General features: G+C 42.1%; 1 long non-coding RNA gene across 1 annotated transcript in view; it reads right to left on the reverse strand.

Annotated features, from left to right (window-relative positions):
• LOC135524121 (uncharacterized) overlaps positions 1 to 15745 on the reverse strand; it is a 120658-nt gene that overhangs the window by 11859 nt on the left and 93054 nt on the right. Inside the window, exon 2 of the long non-coding RNA XR_010452908.1 lies at positions 4911 to 4978. This is a non-coding gene — a long non-coding RNA (uncharacterized LOC135524121). The remainder of the gene's footprint in view (positions 1 to 4910; positions 4979 to 15745) is intronic.

Here is a 15745-nt window from a genome sequence, read left to right on the forward strand (position 1 = left end):
CAAAGATGCAGGGAAGTCATCTCCACTCCAACTCACTAGACGTTACCTTTAGAAGACCTGTGTGTCTAGCCAGCCAAGACTTTCCCCAGAGTGCAGTGCATTCTGAAAGTATTAGGACCCCTTCACTTTTCCCACATTTTGTTCCATTACAACCTTATTCTAAATTGAATTTACCACAAGTGGACTTCAATCAAGTTGTAGAAAACTCTCAAGGATGATCAATGGAAAAGGGATGCAACTGATTGAAATGTTGAGTCTCATAGTAAAGGGTCTGAATACTTGTGTAAAAAAAAGATATATATCATCATGTTTTCGCTTTGTCATTATGGGGTATTGTGTGTAGATTGATGAGAAAAAAATGATAATCATCCATTTTTAGAATAATGTTGAAACTTAACAAAACAAAGTCAAGGGACCTAAATACTTTCCCAATACACTGTATACCTTTCACAATGGCACTGATGCCTTCTGAGTTCCATGAACAGTGCCTTGAAAAAGTATTCATCCCCTTTGCTTTTTTCCCATTTCTTGCACTACAACCTGCAATTTAAATATATATTTTTGGAGATTTCATGTAATGGACATGCACAAAATAGTCCTAAATTGGTGAAGAGAAATTTAAAAAATTACTTGTTTCAAAAAATTTAAACAAAAAAACAAAAAAAAGGAAAAGTGGTGCGTGCATATATATTCACCCCCTTTGCTATGAAGCCCTTAAATAAGATCTGGTGAAACCAATTACCTTCAGAAGTGACATAATTAGTTTAATAAAGCCCACCTGTGTGCAATCTAAGTGTCAAATGATCTGTCACATGATGTCAGTAAATTTACACCTGCCTCAGAAAGGCCCCAGTGTCAGCAACACCATTAAGCGAAGGGCACGACCAAGCAAGCGGCACCATGAAGACCAAGGAGCTCTCTAACCAGGTCAGGGGCAAAGTTGTGAAGAAGTACAGATCAGGGTTGGGTTACAAAACATTTTCAAAACATTGAACATCCCACAGAGCACCATTAAATCCATTATTCAAAAATGGAAAGAATATGGCACCACAACAAACCTGCCAAGAGAGGGCCGACCAACAAAATTCACAGTTCAGGAAAGGAGGGCATTAATCAGAGAGCCAACAAAGAGACCAAAGATAACCCTGAAGGAGCAGCAAAGCTCCACAGTGGAGATTGGAGTATCTGTCCATAGGACCACTTTAAGCTGTACACACCACAGAGCTGAGCTTTATGGAAGAGTTGCCAGAAAAAAGCCATTGCTTAAAGAAAAAATAAGCAAACACATTTGGTGATTGCCAAAAGGCGTGTGGGAGACTCCACAAAAATATGAAAGAAGGTACTCTGGTCAGACGAGACTAAAATGTAGCTTTTTGGTCATCAAGGAAATGCTATGTCTGGTGCAAACCCAACACCTCTCATCACCCCGCAATTCCATCCCTACAGTCAAGCGTGGTGGTGGCAGCATCATGCCGTGGGAATGTTTTTCATCGAGAGGGACTGGAAAACTGGTCAGAATTGAAGGAATGATGGGTGGCACTAAATAAAGGGACATTGAGGGAAACCTGCTTCAGTCTTACAGAGATTTGAGACTGGGACGGAGGTTCACCTTTCCAGCAGGACAATGACCCTAAGCATACTGCTAAAGCAACACTCTTGTGGTTTAAGGGGAAACATTTAAATGTCCTGGAATGGCCTTGCGGCATGACTGAAAGAATGCTGTACACCAGCAGAACCCATCCAACTTGAAGGAGCTGGAGCAGTTTTGCCTTGAAGAATGGGCAAAAATCCCAGTGGCGAGATGTGCCAAGCTTATAGATACATACCCCAAGAGACTTGCAGCTGCAATTGCTGCAAAAGGTGGCTCTACAAAGCATTGACTTTAGGGGGGGGGGGGGGGGTGAAAAGTTATGCACGCTCATGTTCTGTTTTTTTTATCTTTTGTTTGTATCACATTGCAGCATTGTGACGTATCTGTAGGTATATCATTGGAAGATTGACCATAAGAGACTACATTTACCAGGTGTCCGCCTGGTGTCCGCCTGGTGTCCTCCGTCGACTTCCGACTGAGTGATTAAGTGACAAGGTACATACTGTGAGTGTTTCTTCGGTAAGCATATTATAAACACCCTGAGGAACAAGGATTTTCAGTATGGGAGATCATTTTTGGCCACCTACACAAAAGTTGAAAAGGGTACACCAAAGCAAATTCCCCATTGATCGCATGCTAATGAAATTTCCCACTTGGGTGTTTAATACGCAAATCATCGCACAATGTATATCAAAAGCTTCTGTGTTTCTATACCTGTGTACCTATTTAATAAGACTAAATAATTAAGGAGCAATAAACTGCTCAACCGCCAAGGGAAGATACTCAGAAGACAGATGAAAAGAGGAGGCAGATCTGAATAACTTAAAAGAAAGTATTGTTGCAAGAATTCAATGATCATTGTTGGGGTAGACGGTACAGTCTGGCTTCATTTCACTCACATCCCTGAATCATCCCATGGAGATATGGGACCAGTCTATTGAATATTATTCACAGGAATTAATGATCTTCTTCCATAGTTTAAGGTCAGGGCCTTCATTAAAATTGACAGGCTGACTTTCAGATACTTGAAGGCATTGGCTGGTGTCTTGACCTTTATTGAAAAGTCAACATCTGTCCTGCCATGTGGACCAACAGCATGGACGCCGTGGTATAAACAGACTAATGATCTCTCCGGACCCAAAATCTACTTAGCATAGCTGTGATCTCAATTAACAATTAATATTACGGACAGAGAGAAACAGAGCAAAGTTTATGAGTACGATCAGTTGTTGATTCATGGGTATGAACTATCATGTTCTGGAAGTTTCTGACTAGTATTTAGATTGATCTCTCTCTAACTCTGTTTCTACACGTTTTCTCTCAACCTCCCTCTCTGTCTCGGTCCCAACAGGACTCATATGAACAAAGTCGAATATGATATTTTGTGCCCTTGTTTTGTAGATTCGGAATCCCAGCACTGTGGCAAGTGTCACAGTGACGTATCAGAAACCCAGCCAAGCAGGGCAAGTCTCATACAACGGGTGGGTTACTGCTCTAACCGCCTTCTCACGGTGGAGGGATATGACTCGGCTGAATGAATGGCAGGTCACATCTCAGAGGCTTGGGGATGTCAACGTTCTCCTAACACCCTGGACTATTTACTCTTCTTAATGACTACACCTGACTTCAATTACTTTAAATGCTGACAAAAACACCTGGCTTATTTATCCTTGTTCCTGCCCTGTAGCTCATTTTGAAGAGCTTCACTGTTGGTGAATGTTGAAATATATATTTTCTAAAACAATTCATTTTGGATTATTCTTGGAGTCTGACTCGCAGAAGCAGATTGTTCTCTGCTCTGTAACTAATTAAACAGACCTTCGCGATTGAACAATGTCTTAGGTTAGATACTGGATATCTATTTTGAAAGATTTTGTGTCACTTTGACTGTCCAGCAACTGACTCATACCTTGACATTAAACAGTACGGGACCATTAAAGAACATTGCTAATCTTTGCAGATATTTAAAGAGTAAACCAGCTCGCTTTCTCTAGCCTCAAGGAAAAACCCCACATACCAGTTGTCATTGTCAGACTTATTTTAGTTTGAATATCTGTCTGAAAACCTCCTCAAATATGAAGGGAGTGTCACGCCCTGACCTTAGAGAGCCTTTTTATTCTCTATTTGGTTAAGTCAGGGTGTGACTAGGGTGGGCAATCTTTGTATTTTCTATGTTGGCCTGGTATGGTTCCCAATCAGAGGCAGCTGTCTATCATTGTCTCTGATTGGGGATCATACTTAGGCAGATTTTTCCCACCTTAGTTTGTGGGATCTTGATTTTGTATAGTTGCTGTGGAGCCTGCAGAACTTTACATTTGTTTTGTAGTTTGTTGTTTTTCGGTGTTCATTTGAAATAAAGTAAGATGTTCGCCTACCAGGCTGCACCTTGGTCTCCTCATTCAAAACAACGAGCGTAACAGGGCAGATTTGTTTTGTGTTCTGAAGAGAGGTATTAACCTTGAAATCCCATAGCCACATACAGATAAAGGGTTCTAGCTGGCTATCTAAACAAGTCAAATTACTGGAGTCTGTACTGGAGTCAAACATGATGCAGTATTATGTGTAACACATACAGATAATAATATAAATATGAATTGAACAGATAAAAAAAGAGGGTTTTATAGTTCATTAAATGTAGGTCTTGGAATAACAAAACACAGAACATTAAATTAGGAAAGTCTGTTCATTGTTTCATCTCTCTCTCTCTCTCGCTCTCTCTCCACCACAACCACGCCCTAAACAAAATCACTGAGTCCCTCTCTTCTCCCCTTCCCCCTCTCTCTTCCTTGTCGTCAGCCTGACACATGCAACAGGTTCCATAAACACACGCAGGAGCTGCATCACTATAATCTTACAAGAATCATTAAACTTTCATTGTATTGACACACCAAATTGCCTGAAAGGACTGCAAGCTCTTGCTGTGTCACCACTACAGTCACCGCTAGCAAAGCGACAAGAAAAACGGCAACAAAAGTAATGAATGAAGACAACCTTTTCGGTACTAAAATATATTGATGGGGGTTATGGCTTATAGCTTCAAAGAGTAAAGACTAGTCATTGTTCACCTGGGGCACCCTGCCCAATGCTCAGTAGTGCAATGCTGCTTTGTATCTAGCAGTCTTGTACAAAGCAGTGAGGGAGAGAGAAAGATGGAGGGGAGAGAGAGAGTAGAAAAGAGAAAGAGGGTGGAGAGAGACTGCACTATTGTTCCTATGATGATTCTGAATACGTGTCAGAGGAGGGAGGGAAAGAAAGAGAGGGAGAGAGGAAGTGAGGAAGTGAGAGAGAAGGAGATATGAAGAAAGGCTACTAGTGTTACCTCCACAAGGTGCTCTCTGTAACACTCCCCAGGTGAAAGTCCTTGAGTTTGGTCAGATTCAGGATCAACTGGAAACAAAAAACACATCACAGGTGTTATAAGTATGTAATAAGCCTTTAACTCAAACCTATTAGATAATAAACAGAAACATTTAAGTATGCCACAGGTTATTCTCTTAGAAGACATGACCGACTGGGCAAACTTAATCTATATTCTCTTAGAACACCAATAACAGGTGTTTGTCTATACATTGGCATGTTATGATTGTCCCTTTGGCTCTGTCTTTAACACAACACTAGTCAAGGAGTACTTTGCCAACCTGTATGCCACTTTGAACCCTTTCTCTCTCTCTCTCTCTCTATCCCTCAGTGCTGCCAGTCTTGGCCCCTGACAAGCACACTCCTTCAGTCCGTCTCTCTGTTCAGATAGCTTTGATCTGAGCGGTTTGTAGAGCGGGAAAGAGAGCGAGGAGGGAAGGGGGACTTTGATAATCCACTGAACACAGTGACGGGTGAATCACAGACCAAGATGGCTGACCATATTCTAGAGACCCAGTGGTCAGACTTGATATCAAAACAGAAGACCAGAGAACTCAGTGTTTTTTTTTCCATCACTGAATCCCAAATCAACCCTAGGCACTCCTGTAGGACATGTTAAACTTGTAGAGTATTTGACGTTTAAAAAGGCTTATGTAGTTTGTCCATTTCCACTTTGAAATTTCAAACTAGATTTCTTCCTTAAAAAAATTGTATGAGCACCTAAAAAAAATCTATCTTTATAATCCATATCATAATTCACATTCCTGTTGCTGCAGAAGTATTTTCCTGACCCAAATAAAGATCCTACCCATGTGCAGTTGAAGTTGGAAGTGTACATACACCATAGCCAAATACATTTAAACTCAGTTTTCCACAATTCCTGACATTTAATCCTAGTAAAGATTCCCTGTCTTAGGTCAGTTAGGATCACCACTTTATTTTAATAATGTGAATTTGTTGTATATATTTTTTTATTTCACCTTTATTTATCCAGGTGAGATAGTTGAGAACAAGTTCTCATTTACAACTGCAACCTGGCCAAGATAAAGCAAAGCAGTGCGACAGAAACAACACAGAGTTACATGGAATAAACAAACGTACAGTCAACAAAATAGAAAAAAAAGAGTCTATATACAGTGTGTGCAAATGGCGTGAGGTAGTATGGCAATAAATAGGCCATCGTAGCAAAGTAATTACAATTTAGCAGATTAACACTGGAGTGATAATCATATCTATGAGGTTGCCCATGTTTACGGAGTTAGGGTTGTACCTGGTGGTTTCCTTGATGATTTATGTGAGATTGAGGGCATCTAGCTTAGATTATAGGAATGCTGGGTTGTTAAGCATATCCCAGTTTAGGTCACCTAACAGAACAAACGCTGAAGATAGATGGGGGAAAATCAATTCACATATGGTTCCCGTGCACAGCTGGGAGGTGAGGGGGCACTATAACAGGCGGCAACAGTGAGAGACTTATTTCTGGAGAGATTCATTTTTACAATTAGACGCTCGAACTGTTTGGGTATAGACCTGCAAAGTATGACAGAACTTTGCAAGCTAACTCCTCCCCCTTTGGCAGTTCTATCTTGACGGAAAATGTTATAGTTGGGTATGGAAATCTCAGAATTTATGGTGGCCTTTGTAAGCCAGGATTCTGACACGGCAAGGACATCAGGGTTGATGGAGTGTGCTGAAGCAGTGAGTAAAACAAACTTAGGGAGGAGGCTTCTGATGTTAACATTCACGAAATCAAGGCTTTTTTGATTACAGAAGTCAACAAATGAGAGTGCCTGGGGACACGCAGGTCCTGGGTTAGCCTCCACATCACCTGAGGAACAAAGGAGGAGTAGGACGAGGGTACGGCTAAAGGCTAGCAAAACTGGTTGTCTGGTGCGTTGGGGACAGAGAATGAAAGGAGATTTCTGGGCGTGGTAGAATAGATTCAGGGCATAATGTGCATACAGGGGTATGGTGGGGTGCGGGTACAGTGGAGGTAAGCCCAGGCACTGAGTGATGATAAGAGAGGTTGCATCTCTGGACATGCTGGTTATACTGGGTGTTGTCACCGCATGTGTTGGAGGTGGGACAAAGGAGGAATCTAAGGCATGTACAGTTGGACTAGGGGCTCCGCAAATTTCCGAATAATAGTAGAGAGAATGATTTATTTCAGCTTTTATTTCTTTCATCACATTCCCAGTGGATCAGAAGTTTACATACACTCAATTAGTATTTGGTAGCATTGCCTTTAAATTGTTTAACTTGAGTCAAACATTTTGGGTAGCCTTCTACAAGCTTCCCACAATAAGTTGGGTGAATTTTGGCCCATTCCTCCTGACAGAGCTGGTGTAACTGAGTCAGGTTTTTAGGCCTACTTGCTCACAAACGCTTTTTCAGTCCTGCCCACACATTGTCTATAGGATGGAGGTCAGGGATTTGTGATGGCCACTCCAATACCTGGACTTTGTTGTACTTAAGCCATTTTGCCACAATGTTGGAAGTATGCTTGGGGTCATTGTCCATTTGGAAGACCCATTTGTGACCAAGCTTTAACTTCCTGAATGATGACTTGAGATGTCTTATCAATATATGCACATAATTTTTCCTCCCTCATGCCATCTATTTTGTGAATTGCACCAGTCCCTCCTGCAGCAAAGCACCCCCACAACATGATGCTACCATCCCTGTGCTTCACTGTTGGGATGGTTTTCAGCTTGCAAGCATCCCCTTTTTCCTTCAAACTTAACGATGGTCATTGTGGCCAAACAGTTCTATTTTTGTTTCATCCGACCAGAGGACATTTCTCCAAAAAGTATGATCTTTTGCCCCCATGTGCAGTTGCAAACCGTAGTCTGGCTTTTTTTAAATGGAGGTTTTGGAGCAGTGGCTTCTTCCTTGCTGAGCGGCCTTTCAGGTTACGTAGATATAGGACTTGTTTTACTGTGGATATAGATACTTTTGTACCAGTTTCCTCCAGCATCTTCACAAAGTCCTTTGCTGTTGTTCTGGGATTGATTTGCACATTAGGCACCAAAGTACATTCGTCTCTAGGAGACAGAACGGCTCTCCTTCCTGAGCGGGACGATGGCTTCGTGGTCCCACGGTGTTTATACTTGTGTACTATTGTTTGTACAAATGAATGTGGTACCTTTGGAAATTGCTCCTAAGGATGAACCAGACTTGTGGAGGTCTACAATCTTTTCCTGCAGTCTTGGCTGATTTCTTTTGACTTTCCCATGATGTCAAGCAAAGAGGCACTGAGTTTGAAGGTAGACTTTGAAATACATCCACAGGTACACCTTGAATTTTCTCAAATTATGTCAATTAGCCTAACAGAAGCTTCTAAAGCCATGACATCATTTTCTGGAATTATCCAAGCTGTTTAAAGGCACAGTCAACTAAGTGTATGTACACGTCTAACCTACTAGAAATGTGATACAGTGATATGTAAGTGAAATAATATGTCTGTAACAATTGTTGGAGAAATGACTTGTGTCATGCACAAAATAGATGTCCTTATGTTACGAATCCCTTTTGGCCCGACAGTCTAGGGGGGAGATGGTAATGAGACCCGTAACAACTCATGCAAATTATAATTGTGACAAAGTAAAAGTGAGAACAAAACAACCAGGACAACTGAAATCTACCGTCAAACTCTAGGTTTATTTATAAACACACGGTAAAGGGGGGAGCAGGAAAAGGGGCTGAGCTGGACCCAAGGAAAGAAACAATAAGTATTCAAAAAAACTTTAAGCTAGACTAGCCTACTTTAACAACAGCTAACTAACTAACCAAAAATACAGTGGGTGGTCCGCCCAGTTCTAACTCGTGTATTTAACAAAGTCTACCTACGGGTAGTGTATGCCCATGGGCGACTTGTCTTGGTTTCCCCTTTTCCCACCAGCAATCAAACAAACACCATAACCAAAACTCACAGGTGATGACAAAGTGCTATGGAGGTGCTCAAACAAAAGAGAGAGGTTAATACACAACAAGCGTGAAACACAGAGACCTACAGACATGGCATTTACAGAGAGAGATTGAGCTCTAGAGCAAACAACGGACAGGGTTTTTAAACCAAGGGAAAGGAACTGTGATAGGGTAGGAAAACAGGAAGAGGTGTGTCTTCTGATTGATTGGTGACTGATTGGGGAGTGATGATTTTCACCTGTGAGGGGAGAAAGAGAGCAAACACAGGATACATACACACAGGATACCTGTATCCGTAACACCTAACCAACTTGCCAAAACTATAGTTTGTTAACAATAAATTTGTTGAGTGGTTGAAAAACAAGTTTCAATGACTCCAACCTAATTGTATGCAAACTTCCGACTTCAACTGTTGGTGCAAGCAGTACAGCTAAAATTCCCCCCAGCCTATTAAGAAGGTAAATTGTTAAAAAGTTATGAAAATTCTGCTTAAACCTATCTTAGATCTACAGGCGAGGCTTGTGGGTAGAAAGGGCCAAGGGATTGATTTGGGATTCAGTGTATGCTCCTCTAATTGGTAGGCTAACGCAACCAGGGCACATATGGCGTCTATGGAGGAGACAAACAAAGAGTGATATTGGTGAGACAACACTGTCTTTATATGAATGCCACAATAGTCAGATGGTCACAGTGTCAATAATGATTGACATTACCACCTCCGGGTTGTGTTGTTAATTCCGAGGTTGACGCCAGAATTTGATTATTAAGGATTAGACACATTATTTAAATTTTCACCGAAAATGACATACGCAACTGCATGTACCTCAGGACCCGATGCAAGGATTGGCATATTCTCAATATCATTTGAAAGGAAATACTTTGCAGTTTTTGGAAATGTGAAATTAATATAGGAGAATATAACACATTAGATATGGTAAAAGTAATAGAATGAAAAAAACGTGTCATTTACATTTTTTCCTATCATTTTTGAAATGCAAGACAAAGGTCATAATGTATTATTACAGCCCAGGTGCAATTTAGATTTTGGCCACAGCATTGTATGTGCAATGTTTTATTCTGATCCAATGAACCATTGCATATCTGTTCAAAATGTTGTATCAAGACTGCTCAAATGTGCCTAATTGGTTTATTGATACATTTTCAAGTTCATAATTGTGCGCTCTCCTCAAACAATAGTATGGTGCTCTTCCACTATAATAGCTACTGTAAATTGGACAGTGCAGTTAGATTAACAAGAATTTCAGCTTTCTGCCCATATAAGATACGTCTATGTCCCGGGAACTTTTTTTTGTTACTTACAACTTCATGCTAATCACATTAGACCACTTTAGCGCAACTGTCTCGCGGGGGAAACACCGATCCCATAAAGGTTAAGAGTCCCAAGGACTGGCCTGGACCTCACTGGGGAGCCACTGATGGTTCTCTCTGAGAGTTGGTGCCACCACTCCGGGAACCCTCTCCTCTTCCTAAGACTGTGAGCAGATGGTTCGGGCGCAGCAAGATTGTACTGCCAGAGGGCAGTGTAGAGAGAGAAGAAGAATAACATAAAATAAGAAAATTGGATTCATGCCATGCTTGTAAAATGCAAAGCAAAACTGAGTTTTTCTTGGAGTGTTGATAGTGTGTGTGTGTGTGTGTGTGTGTGTGCGCTTGCATGTTCTTGCTTAAGAGTGTGTGTGTGTGAAAGTTCCTGAAGGGGCCTGATGTCGTCAGACAAGCTCGCTCTCCTCTGCCAGGGGGTGGCACCACACAGACAGGAAGCATTCCTCCTCCATGACAGCATGAATAGAAAATTCACATCGAATAACTGGGGCACCAGCTGAAATCCCAGAGGATACTTTTGTTGTGTCAGCTTGTATCACCCTCATGCAAATCTTAATCATGTCTCAGAGAATGCCCTGCTCGCCCAACCACAAACGGAATGCAAATGGTGAAAGCAATAAATGTGGGGCGGTTTTGAAAAATACTGAACTTTCAGCATATCCTTGTAACATAAGTTGGTTTACATAACGGCAATCTTTTTTGGCCCTGTTTCGTTGACTGAAAATTGATTCAATGCAATACGGAATGGCACAAACTGTAAAGAACTAAGTTTCACTTCACGGCCATTTTTCAAGTACACTCACCCCAATTGGCCTGCAATGAATGGGAAAAAATGTCAGCGGCGTTACCCTCCGAACACCCTGGTTGCATCGCAAAATATATTATTCGCATAACAAAATGTTAAAGAGCAATACAAAGTGCCAAACGCAATTTTGAATGCTGATTTAGCTATGTGGCGCGCTAATGATAGGTCGCTAGTGACTGAGAAAATAGTTCACCACTCCTCCAAGCCAGTCAGAAGTTTAACTGTATTAGCCTGAATGAGTATCTAGTCCCTCAGGAGTGTTAAATCAGTGTGGTGTGGCGGAAACGCCTGGCTAATAAAACAACACCTCAGAACGTGTCCTTGTGGATAACTGGGGCTGCATGTGACATCATGCTTGAATTAACTATACAGAAGCTGTGTTATACAACATGTCAAAGAAAAATCATTAAAACATAAACGTCGTGTGGGGAACATTAGTTGACCGTTTGTTTTAATATATTTTTCTTGAGACACCAGTATAGGTGTATGTTAATGAGACCTCTGCCTGTTTACACAGCGATTCCTCTCATTCAAAGACTTCAGTACCTATTCTATTTTGCATACCTAGAATGTAGCTACACTTTTTAACCCCCATAACCACACTACTGATCAGGTACACTCTACTCTGAAGGCCCAGGAACAGCACCATTTGAATGAGAGAGAGAGAGAGAGAGAGAGAGAGAGAGAGAGAGAGAGAGAGAGAGAGAGAGAGAGAGAGAGAGAGAGAGAGAGAGAGAGAGAGAGAGAGAGAGAGAGAGAGAGAGAGAGAGAGAGAGAGAGAGAGAGAGAGAGAGAGAGAGAGAGAGAGAGAGAGAGAGAGAGAGAGAGAGAGAGAGAGAGAGAGAGAGAGAGAGAGAGAGAGAGAGAGAGAGAGAGAGAGAGAGAGAGAGAGAGAGAGAGAGAGAGAGAGAGAGAGAGAGAGAGAGAGAGAGAGAGAGAGAGAAAATAAATAGAAAGAATAAATAGAAAGACAGAAAGAGAAAGGTTGATCTGGGACATACCTTCCATCTCTGCCTTGCCATTTACACCCTCCTGCCTCCCATCCCCAACTCCCAATGGGCCATCATGGGGTCAGGTAGGGGTGAGGAGTGACAATGTTCCAAATTACATCACTTTTCAGGGTGGGCTCACTCACAGGCCGGCTGATATGTCACAGGTCAGTACCTATATATAATAAGGCCTGTGTCGCTTAGAGGAGGGAACCTACCTGATGTCTCTGACCTTTTACATTTGGACTTTGACGTTACCTCAAAACCACAGAGGCGCTAAATAACTTTTTTTTGGAATCCAATACTTCCTCAAGTAGGAAGTCTACAAAAAGGGCTATGACTGACATCTGACGTCCGGATCCCCAAAAAAGCAAACGTAAGAGCAGACGACACCAGAATGGCAGCCGAACAAAACGCTTATCTTTATCCAAAAGTGATTAAGGCCCCCAGCCTTTTAGTAATGTGTCAGCGGCCAAGCAACTACTACATCAAGTGGAGGGAGAGGCTTGATTATGAGAAAGGGAAATGGGAGATGTTTGATGGCTCTATCCAGGCACACACACACACACACACACACACACACCACAAAAAGAGAGGTTTGATGGTTCTACCCAAGTGGTGTGTGTGTGTGTTCTATTTAGCTACTGTCGTTGGAAAACAGGATCCCTTTTCATGTCACGATTTGCCTTGACTGACATGTATGCTATAGAGCTGGCAGTAAGTGCATTTAATAAGCACCTTTCTAATGGCCCCCACACAATTACTTCTAGCTTCCAATTGGCTGATTCACCCCCCCCCCCTCCCTCTCCTCTGTAACCATTCCCCAGGTTGTTTCTGTAAATGAGAATGTGTTCTCAGTGAACTCATCTGGTAAAATAATGGTTAAATAAATCAATAGTGAGAGAAAAAAAAAGTGTCTGTGTGTGTGTGTGTGTACATAGAGTACATTTGTGTGTGGGTGTGTGCGTGAGAGAGGGAGAGACAGAAAGAAGCTACATGAGCTTGTAGCACTATACCTAAACCCTGCCTGAAACAAGGGGAAGCGCTGGCTGTTAAATAGTCTGTTCGGTAGCATGTTTACGCCGGCTCAGGTGGTAGGGAAACGGTGGGAGATCTCCCATTAAAATGTAACACATGAATATAATGTGCAGCTTTAACAATTTTTGCCAACGGTCTCACACACACACACACACACAAACACCAATGGAGGCTGGTGGGAGGAGCGATACGAGGACAGGCTGTGGACCAGGGTGGTGGATGGGTGTAATCCCATGGGTTAAGGTTTGGGATAGGGTAAACCATTCAGAATGAGTGCTTAACACGGTATGAAAGAGTAGGTCTGGATGGAGCTCTGCCTGTTCACCATTATAGCGATGATGATTCTTATTGCCTTAGTTACATTTCTAAGTTAAGGATTAAGTTTAGTCACTCATTCTGAATGGTTAAGGTAATGGTTAAGGTTTGGGATAGGGTTCAAACAAAACAATTTAAACCAGTGTCTACGACTGGCATCGAACATACAATCCTATCCCATATCTCTGGATCACAAGGTTGTGTGTTCTTAACCTTTTCACACGTATCGACAAACGGGTGTGATCATTCTGTAGTGGTCCCTGTCGCATACGATCCAACGAGTGTGATTAGAACTAGGGAGGAAGCCAAGCCAAGGTTTCCCTGTGGTGTTCTGCCTCCTATCCTCTATCTCCCTCCTGTCACGATCGTTATAATAACTGGACCAAAGCGCAGCATGATCTGGGTTCCACATCTTTATTGCTATGTGAACCTTAAAGCAAAACAATAAACGAACGAACCGCTACAAATATGCTCACAGGCAACTATACATAGTCAAGATCCCACAAACAACAAGTGGGGAAAAAAAGCTGCATAAGTATAATCCCCAATCAGAGACAACGATAGACAGCTGCCTCTGATTGGGAACCATACACGGCCAACAAAGAAATAGAAAACATAGAATACACATAGAAATAATAAAATTCTATGGTCAGAATGTGACACCTCCCTACTTTCTCCTATAACACTCCTCTCCCTCAACCCATGCCTCTCCCCCATGCTGCCTCTTTCTCGCTAGTACTTTCCCTTCTAAACTCAATTTTTCTTCCTACCTCCACCTCTATCTGCCCTCCTCTGTCCTCCCTTCATTTCTATCTCTCTCCCTCCCACACATCCCTCTCTCCCCTCTTGCTCGTTCTCTCTCATCCAAGCCTCTCTCCTCTATCATCATATCCTTTCTTTCTCTCCCTCCCTTCCTCTGTCCCTTCCATCTCTCCCTCTCTCTATCACTCCACAGCCCTCCCTCCCTCTTTCCCTCCCCCTCTCCACTATCTCCACCTCCCTCAGCCCATCCTCTCTCTCTCTCCATCTCCTATCTCTGTCTCCTATCTCTACCATCTCTCTCCACACCATCTCCTTCTCTCTCTCTTCTTCCCTCCTCTCTCTCTCTCTCTCCCTACAGCAGAAGGGAGTTGAGTTAGTTATACACTGCCAGGAGGAGGCCTAATTAAAATCAATGTACATTTAGTGAATGCTCATTAAACCGGAATGGAGGTGCTTATCTGTTTGGAATTTTAATTAAAGACCTCCCATGAAATGTGGAATGAGAGTGTTCTCATCTATCACTACTATTGTTTTTTCAAATGTGATCGATTGATCACACCACCGTCATAGGCTATTACACAAAAACACCTGAAATGTACACAACACAGTCAATATTTATTTTCATTTAACTTAACCATCTCAAGAGAAATAGCTGCTTTTCATATATATTTGTAAGATGTAACCTTTCACACCAACAGAAATGCACTAGTTTCCACATGTTCTCATTACGTGGCACATCCCAACACAACATTCTTCCATCTTGATCTGAATTCTTTATGTGGTCGCATTCCACTTCATAATCACTTGTCATTAACACCTTTTCCATTTCAGATTAGAGTCAGAATAATGCAACCCTAATCCCTGGTAAACAGGAACTCTGGAAAAGCTAACTTAATGCTAACTTAAAGTGTCATCAAAAGTGTTCTCTCAATGCTCTCTATACCTGCTCTGTATGTTTGACATTTCCAGAGTGAGGGCACAAGCTGTGTCCTTCTCTTACATTACATTATGGTCGCCCTTTTTTCCCTTCCCATGGTGCAACTGTCTCTCAGGCTGGAGATAGCCCTTGAGGTAAGTCGAGCGAATCAAATGCTATCTGGCTGCCCAGTAGAATCCTTGGTGGGGGTTTGAACGTGCACACTGAGGAAGAAGGATAAAAGCACAAGCCAGGCCTGGCGGACCCAGACACTCTCTCTCTCTCTCTCTGACTCCATCTTATCTCCAGTCTTGAGTGGTGAGATATCTCCTTCCTTTTCTCTACCTTCAACTTTGAACCGTGAACCTCAGGCCAGAGACTTTAATGTCTCTCACGGTACATTAATCACAGGACAAATACTAAAAGAGTAAAGGACTAAAATACAAGAAAGTAAAGAGTAGGTGCCAGAGAAAATGCAGGATGATGTGATGTGAGACCAGGTTTGGAGATATACTGGAGCGTTGGTATGGTCTAATGCACAGTGTTCATCAGGGTAGAAGACATAAGTAGACTAGGGTCTAAGAACAAGGTCATAAGTGGAGAGTACACTACAATAGAAGTAGCAAGACAACTGAATGGTATAAATACAGTCTTCAAAGTGCAATTAGATTCATCTTCAACATCTTCTCTGACCGAACACC

The sequence above is a fragment of the Oncorhynchus masou genome, chromosome 4, assembly GCF_036934945.1.
Source record: "Oncorhynchus masou masou isolate Uvic2021 chromosome 4, UVic_Omas_1.1, whole genome shotgun sequence".
Taxonomy (NCBI): Eukaryota; Metazoa; Chordata; class Actinopteri; order Salmoniformes; family Salmonidae; genus Oncorhynchus; species Oncorhynchus masou.